Source organism: Pezoporus wallicus, unplaced genomic scaffold (assembly GCF_028554395.1).
Source record: "Pezoporus wallicus isolate ANWC-B61680 ecotype Strahan unplaced genomic scaffold, APGP_CSIRO_Pwel_v1 contig_4710, whole genome shotgun sequence".
Lineage (NCBI taxonomy): Eukaryota > Metazoa > Chordata > Aves > Psittaciformes > Psittacidae > Pezoporus > Pezoporus wallicus.
The window spans coordinates 5,780,305-5,801,290 of NW_026640647.1; the positions used below are offsets into that span (position 1 = coordinate 5,780,305).

Sequence of the window (20,986 nt, forward strand, 5' to 3'; positions counted from 1 at the left end):
TTTAAAAATATGTATTTCCTGAAGCATTAACTAACGTGCTTCTGTGTTGAAAGAACTTTAAATGTTTAGCATGGCTGTTACCTTGAACGATCAGGCAGCCATTGAAATCTACAGTCTAAGTTAGTCACATACTCAGCAAATAGATGGTTTTACCTTTGAGTAGAATATGGAATCCAAGCTGACACGCATTATAGAAGAATTTGGGGGCTATTTCTAATTAAATATTTAACTTTAAGAAATGTTAATAAAATCAGGAATCAGGAAAAGTAACACTGAATGAAGGAGAGGCATTGCCGGAGTTGTAAATGTAGATGAGCACTAAGCAATACCAGCAGGCACCACTTCTTCTGGAGCATTTGCACTGCTAGGCTTGTGCTTATCTAAGCCTGACCCGACCTGGTTCTCCACATCAGCTTGTTTCCCTGCGCTTTCACCCTTTGTGTCTTTTCCCCCTGCCCTGGCATAGGGAGGGAAGGCAGGAGGACACTTGCTCCTCTTTCACTATCCCTGCTCAGCACTCTTCTGTTCTTTCCCTAAGAACATGCACAACAGACCTGCCACGTTTGTGGGTCATTGGAACAATCTGAGCACAAGTGCATGAAGATAAAGCATATCGGACTATATGAAAGAAGAAGCAGAGGTTCTGCTGCTCCCTTCATATAGTCTTATTCTGTAACTTGCAGCATGGAATGAAGTCTGTGGTCCTCCCAGCAAGATTGGACCAGTTTGATCGGACAGATTAGTCTTGCACATCCTCTTCAAAACTGAAACTCTGTAGTGAGTTTAATAGATATTTGATCGTTCTGGAATATTGGCAGCATGAAGGAACCCTCTCGCTGATGGACATGTTATGTATGTCAAGGACAGGGCTTTGATATCAAACAGAACAGACACTAGTGCAGCGGAGTCATTAGGAAGTGTTGCAAACAACTGAAATCTGCAAAGCCTAGCAAAGTTCTTGTCCTGGGTTCTGCTGTTTGGCTTTCTCCTGAACAGGGGAGAAGGAGCTCTCTCTTTTAACTACTGAGCGCTAGTGTAAAGGTTGTTGCTTTTACGTATTACTTTGGCTTGCAATTTTGTGCAGTGACTATGTGCAGCTGCAGACCCAGATCGCCTGCAGGCCAGGAGTTTTGCCTCGTTCTGTTTCATACTCTTTGCCCTCTCTTGTGTTTTGAAAGACTTGCTCTGCCACAGAGAGAAGCTGCTTGAGCCCCTGGTACAGTACAAACAGTGCAGACAGTAGAGCAGAGATAAACATGCTTCAGCATGTGTTTGTGTTTGTCACCTTCCACCTCTAAAACCAATCCCAGATGCCACCAAAAAATGTTTGCTACATCTCAGTCTGGGAAAGAGGATGTCATGCAACACACTCTTTGGTCTTTAGGTGCAAGATCTAAACCCTAGCAGGGGGTTCATACACATAATTCACTCATGGGGCACCATTTAGGTTTTACTCCTGGGTAAGAGGAGCTCTGGCACAACCAAAAGAATCCTCTGTTTTGCTCTCAAATGTTGTAAAATGGAAGTGATGACTAGAGGAAGAGTTTTTAAAAACCCAACATGAATATTGAGATGCTCTAAAGGATTATTTTACACACACCCCACCTCACCCGCAGTTATCTAAGTTCATTATTTTTTGTTACCTCCTTTTTACCTCCTTGGTGACAATGCTCCTTTTTGCAGTGAGCACAGTGGTGTCTCTCCATAGAAATCTTCATGTCCAGAATCATCAACTTGCCAGCTTGCACTGTTTTCCTGTGAAAGCTGATGCCAAGGCTGGGCTTCTGCCATTTATACCTGTGTTTCACAGTTGAGGATATAAAATAAGATCTGGCCTTTTCTTGTCCTGTGGACACGTTTGCCTCCTAATTCTTAAGGTGCCAGTGTTTAGGCATGTGCACGCAATTAACTTCAAGGATTTTTGTTTTCTTTTACCAAAACGAAGAAAAGGGGCAGAATTCCCTCATCTTACTGAAACTTCCTTACATTTGTTCTCTGTTCCTTTAGGATGGTAAGGGTATCAACTGCATTAATCTTTTTAGATACTAGAGGGAGCTCATGGCTTGAGCACTCAGAGTGAAACACGGTGTCTTGGACAATTCTTGAGGAAACACAGACGGGAAGTAAAGTGGTATTGATGACTGTAATGCACTTCTTCCCATCACTGGCAAAATTGGAAGAGCTGAGTTTGTCCGCTTTAGGAAATTACACATGGCTTTCAGGGACACTCAGATAATTAAATGCTATAGCTGCAATTTCTTCTGTATCCAAGCACCTCTCTGTCATGGCTGCATTTATCTTCACAACTTTCTTAAAGGAAATAAGCCCTCTTATATCCCTATTATTACATACAGGACTGCAACATTGGAAGCACTCATGAGAGCACAGCTTTCAGACTCTACCTGCCATAATGAATTCAGTTGTGCATCAGTCTTGCACGTAGGCATCAAAGCATCACATAGTGTTCTTGAGAAGTCCTGATGTGCTGCGTTTCTGTGCTCAGCCAGTTCCTTGAGGCACAAAGGCAGACCTTTCACAGTATCTTCTTGCCCAATCTAATAATACTTCAGTTAGGAGAGGCTGCTGGGCGGACACAGCTAAGGGATGTGCTTCCTAAGCCTCTCTGTGTTGTGCCCTCTCCCCAGTCATAGAGCTGGAGGGAGGCCACTGTCAGGGTATGGAGGAGCTGACAGCAGACGCCTTGCATGCATTCCCATGAGGTACATATTCAGTGAACAACTGCTCAGTGGGTTTGCGAGTGTGAAAGGCAAATGTATCTTGGACTTTAGGTCTTCTCTGAGACAATGAAGGCTGTGCCAGCCTGGTGGACCTAAGGCATCCCAGAAGCACCTCAACAAGATGGACAGCCAGCAGCAGGCTGTAAAGAAGGCTGGTTCTCACTTGGCCAGAGCTGAGGAACGCCTCACCGGGTTTCCGCAGAGAGAATTAGCCAGAACAGAAGATTTGGAAAGGAAGCTGGCAGGATTTGTGCCCTAGAAGGGCCCTAATATGGGAAGGAAGTGTAGAAAGAGCATAAGCAGCATTACAGCATTGCTGTGTGCAGGGGCTGGATGGTGAAAGAAGAGAGCGCATGCACATGCAGACAGAGTGTGTGTGTGTGTACATGTTGGCTAACTCTTTTGCCACCTCCCTCACGGTGGTTTGTTTTTTTGTGCTAGGGATCTATCACTGTAATGGGGCAGTTGAGAGCAGATCAGCCATTAGAAGGTCTTTGGGGGTTAAAGCACAGCCACGCTTGGAATGGGCTAGCTTAAATATCTTAGCTAAGGTAACTTTGCATAGAACAGTGATTTAGTTCTAGACATGTGAATTTCTAATCCTGGTGAGCACTACCTGTGTCCTGTTTAATTACATCTTAACAAATCCTGATTCCTTTAGAAGCAGCTCAGCTGTCGCTGTGATGCTCAGTGAGGTTACTGAAAGTGTCAGCGCGAGGGTTAGTAAGTGGGCAACCATATTCCTCCAGAGCCTGAGGCAAAGCGAAGTCAAGCGCTCCGCTGTTTTGGGAGCCAGGGCTCTGTGTTTGTGCAGGGGCAGATCTGCCCGGGAGAGGGCAGCGATGCACAAGTGCACGCTCCGGCAAGGGTTCTGGTGGCTTGCATAAACACAGACTTCCAATAGCCATCTCCTGCGCAATACAGCTGAACTGTTCTTCTTCTAACTTAGTTTATTCTAAACGTGAAGTGTTTAATGCAAGATAAACAAGTGCCATACCACTGGAGGGAAGTGTGAGGCTGCTCTGACCCTTTCCAGTTCAGGGGTGAGAAGTGTTCAGGGTCATTTTTCTCCCTTTTTCCACAGCAGGAAGGAGGGAGCTCTGTCCTTCTGAGGGGCTTTGGGGTGCTGTCGGGCCAGCATCAACGTAAATGGGAGCCTTTAGTCTGCTCTTCACTGTAAGGGCCATGGTGGTGAAAGTACAGTGTATCAGATAGGGAAGGCATCGCAGCATGTTGACTTCATAGATACCTGGGTTTAAGTACTACAGTTTCCCCGACATTAAGTACTGATCATTAGTATGGTTAACAGCTCAGTCTAGCTTGTGGAATAAAAGGTACTAGGGTACACCTGGGTGCAGAGGGCTGAAGTTTTTCTTCTCGGTATCTTGTAATGCAATTACATAAAGCCAGATTGCTTGGGCTTTACTCTTAAAGGATGCAGTAAGTACCAAATGATGCTGTTACCTGCTTTATTGTAGGTGACACTGTAAAGACTCCTCAGGCTAAGGTGGTCATGTTCCTTTATCAGGTAAGCAGTTTATCTCCATGAACACCGATGGCATTGCTTTTGTTCAGCTGGATTTCCTGTAAACGTTGTCAGCCTTTTTTTATCCTCTTCTTTTTATTTGTACTCTAACAATAGAAGTCAAAATTGAAAAGACCGAGACTATTATAGTTCACTGAGTTTTCCTTCATACAGGATTTACAAAATGGTTGATCTTGTACGAATTCTGAACATGAGTACAATGGTGGGTACATGGAGTAAAGAGGATTTTAGCTCTCAGGACAGTATTTGTATAGAAGTTTCAGGCTATGGAGAAAGTATACCTGTGGGTCACATTTATGCCTTTCCTTCTCATACCTTAGAGAAAAAGAGCCTTGGGGCTGCTCTAACTCTTATCTAACCTGTACCTGAATGGCTATAGCACCAGCCAGAGTTCTCAGGAATGCAGCAGCAATGACATCTTGCTTCTTTTCTTCCTCTGCTACTTGCTAATTGAATTAGCTTTAAGATGAAGAGTCACTCACTGTAGAGGAGTGCCAAGGTGGACACTGAAGGTCTGGATGTAATTTCTGAGGAGAAAACAAGAGCAAGTTTCTAGCATGAGAAACTAGCAATAGCCAGTTTTTAGAGACATTTTTTGAAGTAGAACCAGCAGATTACATTTGTGAAAGCTCTGGCACCTGAGACTTCTTCTAGACGGGTTCAGTTTCATGTCTCTCTACGCAAAGCTTTTCAGGGGTGCTGGGACTGGAAGTCATTGTTGTATAACATCTGTTCGTTGATCTCACTCTAGCATCAGTATTTTCTTCCTACAGTATTTGTTGCCCAGCAAGGCTGCATCTGTATTGCAGGGAAGCAGTGCCTTTGAGAGATCCCTGAGGTGGCTGGAGGCTGCGCAAAGTTGTGCTGCTGTGTTGAGGGGCTGGCCTAGGCTTTGGGTGCAGGATGGCTGCATGGACAGGCAAAACATGTCACACAGCTGCTGCTGTCTCCCATGTTTTTGTGGGGCTTTGGTCTACCTGGCTGCTAAGTGGGTGAGTACTTCTCTCCTGTCCCACTCCTGTTGGCCAGGAGAATGGCCAGCGGGAATAAGAAGGAGAGGGAACACACAGCAAGTGCCAGTCAAGGGCATCAGAGAGAAAGGTTTTTGCTAAGCTGGCAACGCAAGACCTATTTCATGGAGGAAGAAGAGCTGAAAGGATGCAAAGACAAAACAGGGAAGTTACATTGAACTAAACTGGGATGCGCTTGCAGACTGATAGTTGCTTCTTGTTCTATATTTTAATATGCCTATTGCTTGCAGTAGATTGCAAACATACACAAATTATTTTCTGGAAAGGAATCTTTTACTTCTCTTTACTCCTGTTCATTTTCCCCTTGGTTTCATGGCACATGCAATAGAAAAAATTGCTCAAATCTATATTAATGAGCTCAAACACAATTCAGGGCATGATCCAGAACTGCAAAGCCAGTGCAGATCTCTTCATTGTTTTAGTGGGCTTCAGATGGGATCTCAGTTAGATCGTTTGATTAAAGTGTGACAGGATAACAGCAGTAGAGTGAAGCAGGGCAACCTAGAAGTAATCCACTTGCATTCATTGTTAGCCGGAAATACTAGCAGAATTGATAAGGGGAAACTGGGGAGAAAATATCCCTGTGCTGAAGTATACATGTTAAAGGGCAAATCTAAATAGAACTGACTTGATGAGGTCCAATGCAGTGACCCCCTGTTCTCTGCACCTGAGGGAGAATAAACTGGACAAATTGTTGCCGACAGGGTGATGGTTCTCAGGCTGAAACTTTACTTCCAAGACTTTAGTCACTGTGTTCCTATCTCTTTCACACTAAATGCCTTACCTTCAAGTGCAATATTCTGGCTGAAGCTTCAAGAAGCAGTCTAACCAGCCTCTCATTGCCCGTCCTACCTCTGTCACTGCTGCAAGCTCTCCTCCCTTCTATCCCAGGACCATTCAACTGCTATGCACAAGCTGCTCATCAAGTTTTCCTTCATGTGAGGTCTCAAAACTCCCCAAATCTCTGTCTGCCTTTCCCATGCTGCAATTGCTTTTGCCTTTTTCTGTCGTACCCGTATCTTCTAAGCTATGAACTAACTCCTTTTTTCCTTTTTATTGATGACTCCATTTGTTTCCCCTCACTTGGGATGGTAACAAGATCTCAGTTCTCTCTTCTGAGTCACTCTTTCGATTTTGTTCAAATACTGTCTTCATTTGCAACAAATCTGACTGTATTATCTGCTAGTGGCAAACAAGGATGACATTTAAAAACACTTATAAAGCAAAACCCACATCAGTCAGACGCCAGATCATGTGGGCCTAGTAACCCATTGCTTTACACATCAGTGTATTAACTTCCTTGCTTAGACTGCAAAATCCATAGGCAAAGGCAGTTCCTCTGTATATATTTAACGCTTATTATTCTAAAAAGAAAAAGAGCATATGAACAGAAACTGTGATTAACATGAAGTTAATCTGAAGTCCTGCTGAAAACAGGACTGATTTTCTGTTTTAGGAGTGTAATCCTCCAGACATTTCAAAAGAGGGAGGAGAAATACCACTAATCTTGGAACACTGCAGTTAAGACTCTGGAGCAAGAACAGTATCCACTTCCTAGCTTCGCCATGGCAAGAATGACCTCGGGTATTGTTATTTAATTCCCCTGTGACTTAGCTCTCTGTCTGTAGAGGGTGATTGCTCCCTCTTTGACTTGCGAGGTTGTTCTGAGATGTTTTGATCCTATAGAGATGAGTCAGAGAAGCATCTATGAAAAGTTTCTTTTGTTACAAAAGATGCAGTTACTGCTGAAATGTTGAAAGGAAAAGGCCAAAATCATGAAAACTTCAAACCTAGCAAACCCTCAGGAAACAAGGGTGAAATCTTATGGAGTCTGTGTCTTCAAACCAGAGCCTTGTGGCTTAAAATGTGGGGAGTTTCCACATATCTTTCTTTTTCTTCTTGAGATAAACCTTTAGCACAAGGACATTTGCTTAAATGGAGAGAGGGTTGGGTGGGTTTCTGTACGAGGAAGTTTGTCATTCCGAGCTGTGGCTGAATAAAACCATTACTCATAACAAAAGATGTAGCACTGACACTGGGTGGCTGCCCAGCTCTTGAGACCACTGTCATGTGCAGGTACACAGGCACTGCTTTGTCTCTGTGGTCTGTGCGCTCATTGTACAGCCCTCTGTGAGGGGTGTATCATTTGAAAGAGAGGTAGAATAGCACAATGTCCAGGGCTTGGCTTTAGTGAAAGACCTGCACAAACTCCGGGGAATAATTTCCTTCTACTGTTCTTTAGTTTTCTCACTGGCTAAAAATGAGTCTAGCAATTCTCAACCTTGTATCCACACCACCTTGAATACTGTAGCTATATCATTCTTTATTCACATGTGCGTGTATCATTACAGTTCACCGTTTGAATGCTGTCTTTTGCAGAGACCTCCTGAGACCTCTTGTCCACATTTCACTGTTTAAGGGACCAGTGTGCATGTGACCCTGTAACATTGTAAACCGCCGCTGAAGTGTGTCCCTTATAACTGGTGTTTGAAGATGGGAACAGTCTACGACCCTTCAGAAGAATTTTAGCTCCATCCTCCTGAATGTGGCTCTGAAGGATCTCAGAAAAGTGACCGCTGCCAGAAGGCAGGAGACATTGGCCTGTGCTAGATCCCAGCCTACCTTCTCCAGTCCTATGGAGAGCAGAGGCTGCTCTGGTTCTGCATTCCCAGCAGCATCTCCCAGTCACAGCGGCTGGATAAAGGACAGCAGCCCCAGGTTTTGCTTCGAGAACTTAATCTGCACTGTCGTCCCTCATTACTGCCACTCAGCGCCGTTGTGTCCAGCCATGAAGGGTCACAAGATGACATGACATGAGAGAGGTCGGGCGGGGGGAGAGCATAAAAGGGGCCTAGCAAGGACCGGGAAATACGGAAAGGCTAAAAAGAGAACAGCTACCCAAGCGGTGCTCCCGGCGGCTCGCTGGGGATGGGGCTGAAAGCGGCTGGGTTCACACTAAGTTTTCCCGGAGGTCACTCTGCAATATGGTAACTCCCAGCTCTGCTGTCAGTGCCCATAAAGACAGCTCTCCTCACAGGGAGTGGGGGGGAAGGGAAGGAGATTTGTTTAGAAGCATTAGTGTGCCCCTCCCCCGGCCCCATTAGCGGCCCTTATTAAACCAACACAGACAAAGAGCAAAGATGCCCTCGTTAATGGAGAGTCTCCGATAATTACTCTGCTCTGCCGCTTCTTTTGGGGCCTGAATGGCCTTTGAATAATGTTTCTCTTGCTGTGGTTGCAGACAATACCCTCGCAGACCGCTTTAAGCGGTGCCAATCCCATTAGCAGAAGAATAGCAGAGCTTTCTGGTTGCGCGGGTGTGTGCGCTCTCGGGGAGGACGGCGGGCTCTCAGTGGGAACGGGGCTACGCTGCCCACCGCTTCCCTCGCCTCTCTTGCCCTCCACGGCCCGAGAAAGCAAAGCAGGGAAATGCTGGGCGAAGCTCCATCTCTGCAACAATCATCTCCCTATTTAAGCAGGGCCCGAGCCTGGGAATTTGAGAGAGCCGCTCTGCCTCTCGCTGCAGGAGCGCAGAGACGGGCTCGCCTGCTCGCCAAAAGGGAAGGATGGGAAGAGCAGGGAGGTAGGAGCCCCGCAGGACTGAAGAAGAGGAGTGCCTTCAGCCTTTCCTGGGGTTCCCCAGGCACAGTTCTCCTCCTGCACCCACGCAAGGCACCAAAGGGGACAGAGGCCCAAGAGTCTCGAAAATCAGACTCGGGCTGTGCTGCTGCTTTACCATACAGAGGAGATTAGGTGATGGTCGTTCCTCTGCATCCAGTTGATTACAGAGCAAGGAAATGGCTATACTGGCCACTCTTGGGAGGGTTAATTTTGTGCTGCACACCCCAAGCAGGAAGCTAATTACTGCGTTCAATAGGTAGCTATCAACCAAACTTGGAGGAGTTGGAATAACTCTACCTGAGCCTTTCTCTTTGATCTCCCCTTCTGCATGATAAGTGAAAATAGTGTATAGCTGGGCTGGCTGCGGTGTTTAATTTAATCATCTGATGATATTTATTTTCACAAACATGAACTCAAGGAACAATTATCGGAAAAGCTTCATCTTGTGCTGAACGTGCCAGTTAACAGCCTTTCTGTGAGGTAATAGCTTCCATGTAGGGAGTCAGTAATTAAAACGTGTGAAAAAAGGCTCCTTCTTCAGAGGCAGCGGGGAAAGACAGCGGGTCTAACGCTCAGCTGGTGTGAACTGGCAAGCTTGTCAATGGCCACAATAAACGGGCATTGCTCCTTCTACATTATGCCAGCAAAGGATGCGCCCAAAGGGTTTTTGAGAATTTTCCCAGTTTGAGCAAGATATTTGGATTCTTATCACAGGAGCCAAACTTGGGAATGCATGGTACAATTATCTGGTCTTTGGAAGGCGATTCTGCAGTACTCATGGGAGAAGTTCAGATCTGAAGAACACTTGGTCCTGCAAACTCTTCCACAAGGAAAGCAGCTAAGTTCCTAGTGTTAACAGAGCCGTTTTCTCCCTCTTTCTGTGTTAACTCTCTAAACTTGCAGAATCATAATCTAAAAGCCAAGAGAAAGCTGACATTTGAGACGTTCCAAGTAGCAGGAAGATGACTTCCTTTATGTCTTCATCGTGTAGACGTATAGGGCACAATTTGTTTACTCGTCCAGTTAACCACCAGATGGCTCTAAGCACTCTGCTCAGTTTTGGGCCACATGTTGATGGTTGATGAGCAAGGGGCACAAAGCTGGAAGTCAGGCTGTATGGACGGTTCTGTTGGATAGCCACCACCATGTCTTTAACCAGTATATCTTTAACCAGTACATCATGAAACAGCTCATGATTTCATGTTGGAGGAAGGTGATATGTTTCAATGATGAAAATTGCAAAATATGGAGGTTGCATTTTTAAATATATATGTACATATATATAGTAATAACAATTTTTGTCCGAGTTTAATATTCCTTCAGAATTAGTGTGTTATCCTGCAGCTTTTAAGGATAATGTTGGTCATTTATGCTCTTCCACTGGCACACAGAGTGCAGGAAGATAATTCTCTACCAGACTAGAGGAAGAAAATGCAGATTCACCTGTTCTCCAATTCAGTTGTTTTAAGCTGTGGTAGAGGGATATGTGATGGATCACAGATATAAAATGTGATTTAGGAAGGGGATGGCATCTTTTCCTGCTCTCAATAAAAAGGTGACAGTTGTTTAAAAAATACTTCTCAGATAGAATTTAAAACTTGAACCTGTTCCTTAGCAGCCAGTGTAAGAAAGGTGCATGTTAATTGCATTTTGCCTAGGAAATGGAAAGTGTTGCCCATCCCAGTACATTTTCAAAAGATTTCCAGAAGGTAAGAACAGAGTTAAGAGTATGTAGAGCTGGGAAATATGTTCCTTAGGGAGCTGAGAAGGACAAAATATCAGACCAGCGTCAGCCTCTTTATGTGTTCCTTCTCTTTCTTTGGGAAACACAGTGTTTCCTAGACCCTACAGTGCACCAGGCAGTGCTTGGAGCTGGCTGGCCCCAGGGAAGCATCTGGCAGGGCATGAAGCCCTGGCAGGAGGTGCCTTTCCCATCTCCTGCATAGCAAAGTGCTGGGGACTGCACAACACAAACTATTGTAAATGCCTGAATGTGTTTGGCAAATGGGGTCCTGCAGAGCCCCGTGGGACATGCTTGGGCTGTAGGAAAGAGAGGGGGCAGAAATAGTACCTGGCTGCACTGAATGCCTGGGACTTGACTTGGCTGCTAAGACAACTGAGATTGGTTTGGGTTCTCAGCATGTGGTTACTGTCCTGCTGGATTTAAGGATGCCAAGTGTCTCTGGGAGTCTGTTTTTGAGTAGGGGGCTGATTGTTCTTGATCAAGGCCTCTCAGCTGTCCTCCCTTAAAAAGAAATGCCATCTATGTCCTCCTGCAGTCTGAAATCACTTTTTTCAGCTACAGGTAGAAAATGGTAGATGGGCCACTTCCCAGAAAACTATCTAAGCATAATGTAATGTTAAACACAGGCAATTTCTCTCCAACACAGCAGTGAGATCAGAGGGAGGGATGGATTTTACACTTCTCTTTGAGCTCAGCCCACACTGCCTACCTGCTCTGCTTCCCTGACATTTGTGTCCCCGCAGTGACAAACCAGCATGCCCTGTGCCTCCTGCATGAGTATGCTTGGCCTAGAAGGGGACTTGTACTTATTGCTGGCAGAGAGGCAACATTCTGAAGCATCGTCAGACCCAGGAGACCTAGAGATCTTCTTTACTTTTGAGGAGCCCAAGAGATAAATGGCTCAGTACCATTCCAGGAAAGGCTGGATGGCAATAAATAACATGGCAACTGATGGTACTGCCTCATCCTTGAGGGCTTGCAGTGCAAACAGTTGAATTGGAATTAAAAGATCAATCTTCGACTGTTACTCAGTCAAGAAGCCATTCATTTTTAGGAGCAGGACTTGAGATGTACGGTGCTCAAGTAATACATTATTTGTAAAGGCCAAGATTAATTAGTTTTCAGTTGGATAATCAGGTATTTGTTTTCTTCTGCCAATGGCTCTCATTCCTCCATGCTGTCACTGAACTGAGATAACCTGTATGAATACCACTTTATTAATCGTGCCAGTCACGTTTTGCAGTCTACATGAACTGGTTGGTGTGTGTGGATGCAAGCTAACCTAACACCTGCCTTTTGTTGTAGGTTGTGAATCCTCTGTACGGACTCAGCTCAGCACCATGTTTTCGTGCAGTTACATCTGAGCACTGCCCTTGCCTCTGTTGCCCGGCTCAGCGCAGTACCACTGGCTGCCCTGGGCCACAGTGAAGCAGCACAGTGCCTGTGGTTTTAGATGTGTACAGGCAAAACTCAGAATTGGTTTGCGCACCCCAGCTGTCAAGATTCAGGTACATCCCTAATCCACATGTGGGTATTTCTCCCAGTGAGGTTATTTTTGCGCTGCCAGGCGGGGTGCCATGCCACACACCACCGAAATCAGATATTTGTTACAGTTGTGTAACTTTTTTCTTTTCTTTGGGTAACAGGTCGTGCCTCAGCTCTTTTTGCTGCCCTGTGGCAATATGAATCCACTCACCGCCGTGCTGCTCCCTGCAGCCTTCACGCCTTGGTAAGCGTGCTTGCACTTGGGATGGGTAAAAATGCGTTTAGGAGTTTGTGTTACCCATCTCTCCTGAAGTCACAATCAGCCCGCTACGAATCTCAGCTGCTTTTAAGCATGCCAGGTTCAGAGTTACCCCTTCTGCTTATACGGCAAAACCTGAAGGTGTTTCCATCATTACTTTTAAGGGGAAGTAGGACCCGGCGCGTTCCTGCATCCGCGCGGGGTGCCGCCGACCGGCTCTGCCTCCACCACCCGCGCTGTCGCCGGGCCGCAGGGGACCGCTCGCCGCTGCGCACCGCTGCCCGCGGTTCCCCGAGCGCGGCGGGCGGCGGCGGCGGCGGCGGCAGGAACCTTGGTGCCGCGGAGCCGTTTCCCGCGGCGGCCGGGACGGCTTTGCGGCAGGACGCGGCCCGGCAGCGGCGCGGCGGCGAGGAGGGGCCGTGGGCTGCTCGCCGGCAGCCCCTCCTGGGAGCAGAGGCAGAGCGCGGCCCCCGGGCGGCAGGTAAATACTCGCTTTGGTCTGTGGTCGGTGCGGGGCTCGAAGGGTCGGCGAGGTTCCGCAGCCCCCCGCGGCGCGCAGCCGGCCCGGGCTCCCCGCAGCCCCCGCCGTCCTGGCTGCGGGCTGCGTGCGAGGACCCGGGCGCGGCCGTGCTTGCGCTTGTAGCACAAACACGCCTGTAGTCATGTGTCCGTCTGGAAAGGCACCGCTCCCCTGTGCACGGAAAGGCCCGGGATGCAGTTTCCCCCACCCGTAGCTGGTCGCGATCCCAGCAGGAATTTTGGGCTGCTCCCCATCGGTGGGATCGAACTCCAGCATGTGTAGCCACAGTGTGCAGGCGTCCCTCTCTATTCTAATAGCCTGAAGAATGACATAATGCTGTGGCCTTCTTACACTGCGGTAGAATTGCTTCTTTCATGGAGCAAGCACACAAAACACAGCTTCTGGAATCAAATAGGCCTGACAGGAGAGTATCTGTTCTGTGGCAATGTGTGCTAGCAGGAGTGCCAGTGAAGATGCTAGGATTGCTGGTATCACAAGGTGAGAGATAAGTAAAGAAACTCAAGCTTGGGTTTGTGTAAGGAATGGTGACTTGCTCCTGATCAGTTTTTGGTTCTGCACTTACACCCCCGATCCCACAAAGATTTACAGACAGATCTCATTTTAGGCACTGCATAATCCCACCAAGTGACTACAGAAAATGACATTATGTAAGAATAAGAAAGCATCTGAATTTTAGCAGAACCTTTTAGCAACAGTAGTTTTCATCTTGCCACTTTCAAGGTTTATGTATCTGAAATTAGTGAATTAAATTTGGAATTAAAATTGAAACACGGCACTACATAGTGGAATGATGGATTTTATCAGTCTGCAGTAGCTATGAACATCATTCCTGCAGAACCTTACCAGGCTGAAGTCACCTTATGTGTTAACATTGCAATTTCATCAGATGTTTTGAGTCTTCCACTGGGCTTCTGCTAAGATCTCCTGTAATAAAGTTATAGTTCAGTTTAGATATCAGCAAGTGTTTGTGCTGAGTAGGACTGAAGCAGTACATGCGGTTACAGCCAAGCTGCAGGGTTGGCTGTTGCGGCAGGGCTCCCAGGACCTGAGGGTTCTGGCTGCTGTGGTAATTTGCCAAACTTCAGCATTATTTGGATCACTGCTTCCCTTCCTTCCACTGCCCCTCTTCCCCTGGAAGAGTGCCAAACCACTGTGGTCCTGGCTGTTTGAAAGACAAGAGGAGGGCTTAGTTTGAGGTTCAAAATGAGTTTGTTATTAAACACTGTATTTCCGTCAATGGCAGCATTCAACCACTAATAGTTAATGGAAATCCAGGTCTCACCGTGGAAAGGCTTATACTGTCCCAGCTGAGCTCTTTGGGTACCATAGTTAAGAGAGAGAAGCTGGCTACAGTCGCAGATCAGGGCTGCTCAGAAAGCTGTGTGCTGGGCAGATACAGGTGTCAGGTGTATTTTCTTGCAGCCATAGCATGATCTCAGGGAAGAAATATCTCCTGTGTTCTTGTGGGAGATGCTGTGTTTCTTACCCTCCTGGCCCCTGGGGCAATGGCAGCTGTTATTTCCAGCTGTGGGGTTATACTGGGCTATGCTGGAGCCTGGTCATTGCCCCCTGCTTGCTGTGTCACAGAGAAACTGCCCTGCAGAGCTGACTAAAATTGTGTAGTCTGGCATAGATGGTAAAGGATTCAGTTATACTGCTGTTTATACCAGCTACTGCTTCTTCTAGAAAAGTCCCCAAGTGTCTTCTGAGTCCTAGTTATAAGGAAATAAATGTCTTCATCTGGCAGCCCCCCTTCTGTATGTCCTTCGTTGCTTAAATGCAGCTACCTTGGAGTGCAGCAGGACATGCTGCACACAACAGCTGAAAGCTCAGCAGCCTGGTTTCCAGCAGGCTCTGTAAATGAGTCCTGGAGGAGCAACATCCCCAAGAGCTAAATTTGCCTGTTATTTCTGTTCAGAACTCACAGGTGCAAACTAATAATGTCTTAATTTCTGACCTCTTGTCTCCTAGCAGAAGACAAGCTGGTGCATCAGGGCAGAAGTATTAGATTGAATCATGTTGGTTGTTGTTTCTTGAGTGTCCAGTTGAATCATCTTTCCTTTTGTACTGGATGAGGTTTGTATTGCCCCTCTTGGATACCCTGCTCCCTGACAGTCTCTGTATTCTTTGTGCTCAACTTGGGAGGTACCAGGCTGTTCTGTGGTGTCTTGTCTGCCTCGCAGAACAGGTAGCAGTTCTTGTAGTTAAGGACAGCATGTAAAATGCAAGTTACACGACTTTAAACAAACCTGTACACACAAAGCAAACAAACCCAAGCATGGAAGTCACTCACCCTCCCTTAGGTTGTTATTTGGTCTTAACCAAGACCAAACATCTGTGCCTCAGGCCAAATCACTGTACTGGTTCATTCTGTTTGTCCATGTGGATTTTGTGTCTGAAATGTGTGTTTGAGGTGTTTGCATCCACAAGATCTACAGGGCTGGTGCTAGGACTCAGAAGAGCTTCTGTTCCTCTACATGCCTGACTTCCTTCCCTGTGAAGTCAGCCAGCCAGCAGGCAGCATGCACAAGGGGGTAGTCTGGGTTCTAGTGTGATGTGACCTGTGAAGGTGCCCACACGCTGATGGGTTTGGCTGGCCTGCAGCCTGGGCTGGTATCAGCTAACTCCCCTCTGGTCAGTCTGCTTTGCTTTCTTTTCCTCTCCTTGCCAAGGGTCCTTCATCCTTTCCAAAGTCCCAGTCCAGCTACTGAGATTTCAAATGGTTACTCATCCACGGGAAGTGATGCAGCCCTCTCATTAGTGGTGCTGCTCCTCAGCCAAGAGGGATGTGTGTCAGATGGCTGCAAAGCAAAGGAGTCACTGGTAAAGATGTGGGGAAAGCTGTACAGCAGTCAGTCTCCAGATGCAGAAAAGCTTTCTGTGGTCAGTACTCCTCCACTGCTGGGTCCTCCTCATCCTCTGGACCCGCTTTGTTCTGGTGCAGCAGGCTGTTGCATACTTTTCAGCTCAGAGTTTCTTGCATTTAATTACTGTTCCAAAATGCAGTTCAAATTAAAGATAATATATACTGTAAGCACTGTTTATTATCCATTACTGCATGCTCATTACTGGATGAGCTGTTCTGTAGTTAGTTCCCCACACAGGGAGCATGCCTGGGGAGCTTGCTTGTTAAAGGCACTGGGTCAGATCAGCAGCTGGGGAAAATGTATGCTTCACAGAGGGAGACTCATGTATCCTCGCTAAGGGTCTGCTTCCCCTCACAGAATACGGCGTTCGTCTTCCTCCCTGGTTTTACCCCTTTCTTCATTTTATGTGTTTCCTGTTAGTTGTTTTGTTTTCTGTAGTATGGAGGACATTACTGCTGTTTTTTAGCCTGACTGTGGTGAGGCACCAAGTTAATTGCAGCTGTTCCTGCCCTTTGCTTCTCCCTGGGTTTGACAGACAGGATATGGGAGCTGTTATTCACTGGTAAATGTTGACATTCAATTCCATCCTAAGGGCAATGAAACTAGCAAACAGGTGGCCTTGTAACATGGACATACTTGGGCTTACAGTCATCCTCTCTAGTGCCTGGCCTTACAACTAAACATTCATGACCACAGAGCCTCTTTTTCCAGTTTCTGTGAACTTTTCCTGCATATTGTCAGTGGTTCTGTGCAGAAATATCAGTCAAAGCTATTTACGTGGGACACTTTAAAATTGGGATCATGTGATAATTTTAAGCAATTACTTCCTTGGCTGTGTTTTGGTGGAAAAAGGCTTTTGAAGAGGGGCTTTAAAAATGTGACTTATAGGCAGTTTCCAGGCCATATTGAACCAGCTATTGACTGTCCTGTGACAATGTCTTTGAACCTGTGATCCCCTGTTCCCTGTGAAAAGCTTCTTGTAGTTTTATCTTCTTTCTGAGGCACTGTAAATTTCATCCAGATATTTTAATGATGAATCTAATAATCCTGTGTGCTGTGTTGCTCCCTTGGTGTGCACAGCAGTAAATCACCTGGGATTTTGGAATCACTTGGGGAGAATGCTTGCCTTGTGCTGAGGGATCAAAACACAGCCAAAATACAAGAAAATTCAATAGTTTGCACGGAGACAGTGTCCCAGCTGATGCTTGCTCCCTGCAGCCATTCCTTATGAAATTCCTAGTTAGCAGTTGCTTCTCCAAATAGAGTATGAGAGACAAGCAGGAGTGCAGCTTTCAGTCATGGCTCAGAAAACTGGCCACTGTGTACGTGGGATTCATAAACACTAGGAATATGAGTGTTTTGGACCAGGACTGCTTTTTGGCTATATATGGATGGCACACAGTCCAGTGGATCTGACTGGGGATGTTGTAAGCTGAGGCTGCAACCACAGGAGCTATGATACTACTCTTCCTGTACAGCTAAGGGAGAGAGGGCTTGGACTGGGAGAGAAACCTAGATGCCATCATGCTTTGAGCAAGCTTCTGGTCAGAACAAGATGAGGATGTTTGCTTAGTAGGCCTTGCTGTGCTATAAATAAATACAGCATCTTCCACATAATTACAGCAGGGTGCTGCTGGAAAGAGGGCACTCCACAATACCTTGCATTGTGCTGCCACCGAGTTTTTCAACCATTCTCTGCCAGTGGTATATAGAAGTGCATAGGCAATGGTAAAGACTGTGTGTGTGACAGTCAGCCATCTGTGCATCCTCATTCTCTCTTCTATCCATTCAGGTGTGCCTACCTGACAAATACAGCTCCACCTCTTACCTAAGAGGTAGTATCTGTGTCTTCAGCTTCATAGCTTTTATCAGGGATTCCGCACAGCAGAGCCCGGTTTTCAGGGACTGACATTGATTTAAGTGCATCCCATTTAGATTCTGGGCAATACTTGGCTATGTGACCCACAGAGCTATGTCAGAAATCGTAGCAGCAAAACCCATAGGCTGTGATGGTTCAGGGTGCCACCAGAAGACACTCAGGTCACAGGCTGAGGTTGCTCAATCTAAGAGACAGAAAAGCTCATTACGTACTAGCTGCTCAAGCCCCAGTGGGCTGTATTTAACAAAGCTGTACATCCATCTTTTCTTAAGGGGACCTGTTGTACAGAGCAGGCTTGTCACAGCCCGTAAACTGGACTGTAGTGGTCCAGGTCTGCAACATAACAGAAATTAAGCTCCCTGAGGCTGCTTGAATGTGCTCGGCTACCAAATTGTTACCTAATTGAAAGAAAGTCTCTTTCAGTTTTCTTGTTGGCACTGGAGTTTCAGCCCAGGGTTGCAGTGCAGCGCGAGATAAGCAGAGCTGGTTCCCACAGCAGGTTCCAGTGTGCTGAGAAGGGGATAGCACAAGCTCTCCAGTGACTGAGGCACCCCTGCTCTCTATTTGCATGCAGGTAACTTGTAAAATTCCTCTTGTGCTCTTGAGATAAAACTTGAGACCCAAATCTTTGCCAGGAATTCGAGCATAAAGGTCGTTAGGAATCAATGAGACTTGGGGAACCTTTATTACCTGCCTCTTGCTATCCTTTGCTGGCTGTGAGCTCTTCTCATTTATGCTTTTCCTTCTGAACACATTGCTTGCCATCATCTTCGATTGTTCCTTTCTAATTCTCTCTCCAAATACAAGAGAAAAGGGGAAGTTCCTATTTATCTGATGTGTAGCACTCATTGTTTTATGCATCTCTGTTACCTGTGTACTGAAGAGAGGAGGTCTCGTGAGCACCAAAACCAGCAAGACTTCTTGTCAAGCTGTGTGATGCCTCCTATTCATCCTTCCTGCTTTCCCCCTGTGCTTCCCAGTGCTTTTAGATCCATCTCACACTAGCCACTTGTGCTGTGGAGAGACCCATGTGATAGCACTGGCCTCTTAGAAAGGTTAAGGGATTGAGTTTTGCCTGCTTCTCCTTTAGCAGGAGGGTGACTTTGCCCTGTTTCCTGTCCAGGGTTGAACAGTGGTTCAAGAACTGCATCTTCAAAGACACTTCTGCTTTGTCACATCTAGTTGAAGTTGCCTGTACACCTCAAGAGAGAGGAGAATAACTGGCAGATGGGCAGGATGGTGGCATAAATCCTGTTTCCTTAGGAAACCGAACTGAAAGTTGCTTCTTTTGTATAAACTTTTTGTATGAATGGGTGGGCTAAAGATTTCTTCAGTCACTGGTTCTTAAACAGATGCTGGCTCTAGCTTTCTCTCCTGAGCTACAATGAACAGTCTTGAGCATCCTGTGTAAGCTGGAGGTACACAGCGAGTGCCTGTTGTGATGGTGTGTATCACCTGCAAGATTGATTTCTACCCTTGCTTTTCCATGCTTCTTAACTTTCGTCATGCAATGCCAGGTATTTTTCCTGGCCTGTGGGGGTCCAGAAAAGCACATCGGGGAGTTAAATGATCGATTCCATTGTACATTCCTTGGCATTTGTCATCCATGACTTTGCTGTCAGGCTGTGCTGTCACCTAGGTTAAGTCCTCGTGGTTTCTGTAAGGGAAGTAAACTGAAGTTCTATGTCTCACGTGGCATGACCAGCAGTCCTTGCTCTTCAACTCAGCCATATGAGTAACATGGCCACTATAAGCTCATGAGAGTAAAGATTTACTCGTAAGTACAGACTAATTATCTGACTGCTGCACGATCACAGATGAGTGCTGTATCTGCGCTAAGCAGACATTAGAAGAACATGTTTTTCAACTGCTGCAATCCCTGTGTCCAGCAGTTTTTGCTAAGTACAATGCACCATGTTCCTTTACCTTTTTTTCTAGTAAGAGTAGGGGCCTAGATGAACAAATAGATGACTGCTTCCCATAAAAAAAATCCCTGCTTAGAGTTGCGTATAGCTTTGGCAGTCTCTAAGAGTTTGCGCTGATGCTTCTCTCTTCCTGTCCTATTCACTGTTTTAAGCTGAATGTTTTCGGAAAATTTCAGGTGTTTCCAAGTAACATACCTAAGGCAATACATTTTATAGCAGTTTAAAAGGAGTTCATCCTATCCTATTTGACTTTTTTTTTCCCTGTCATGTGAAGGAATTGAGTTCCAGTCCTGGAGGGGATTCCGATGGAGCTGTTTACTGACATATCAAAGTTTGCTTTCATTTGGCACCAAATCTGTGCAGAAGCCTGAATTGAATTTTTGTTGTGTGCCACTGTCAGAAAATGCCAAATTGTTTATGGAGGATATGTGATTGCAGAATCCCAGTGCCTGTGGGAATTACTGACACAACTCTTTCTTTGATCTAAGGAGTTTCTTGGCAATGTAGGAGGGAATTGAGCCCATCTCCATTGAGATCACCTTTCACATCTGTATCGAGCAGAGCAAACAGACTAGTTTGAAAGGTATGAGTGCTGCAGTTTGTGAACTGTGTGATGCAGGGGCCTGTAATCTTCTCATGACCTTATGATTCAGCATCTTACTGGATATGAGGTCAGTTAGACATCACTACGCTTCGTTGCATGACACCGGATTGGTCCAGACTCACAAGATCCAGAGAAACATGCAGCCACATGAAGCCTCCAGCATTTAGAAATAAACCTGTTAAATGTAAGTGTAAATCCTTCCCCTTTCCCCTCTCTCCCCCTTGCTTTTCACCTTTTCTAATGATTTAAAATAAAGAACAGAGCAACATTACATCTGCTACCCCTGAAGTTATTCAGTAGCATGTCACAAGCCCTTCTGGAGTGATTGCTGCTCCAGTCGTTTGAGTGATAGCAAAGCTGTATTCTCTGCCAACTCCGGTGAAACAGCATCTTTGAATGGGCCAGCCTGTAGCTTTCACTGTTGGTATATGATTGTGTTAGTGCTTGTTTTGTTTGAGTGAATGCCTGCTGCAGTTTTGCAACTTTAAAATATCAGTTTTGCTGTAAAGACATATCATAGAAGGATGTAGAATAAGTGGACTGTTTACATGTCCGTTAGTCTGTTCTAGAGCTACCAAGGTCTAAGGTGCCAGGGATAAGAACACTGTTCTGGGGTTACTGGCAAGAATGAGCTTCGAGAGTGAACTCCCTGCTCCATTAAGCTGACAACACAGGTGTGCCCAGGATGGCTGTTTCTCACTGCCATCATCTGGCACAGTTGCACAGCTTTGCAAAGAGTCTGTTCC

The 20,986-nt window shown here is 46.1% G+C and overlaps 1 long non-coding RNA gene across 1 annotated transcript; it reads left to right on the forward strand.

Annotated features, from left to right (window-relative positions):
- The first annotated feature begins 5,079 nt into the window (after window positions 1–5,079).
- On the forward strand, window positions 5,080–7,822 carry LOC130604897 (uncharacterized). The gene is made up of 3 exons (XR_008973549.1): window positions 5,080–5,276; window positions 6,772–6,899; window positions 7,695–7,822. It is a non-coding gene; the product is annotated as an uncharacterized LOC130604897 (long non-coding RNA).
- The last annotated feature ends 13,164 nt before the right edge of the window (window positions 7,823–20,986 follow it).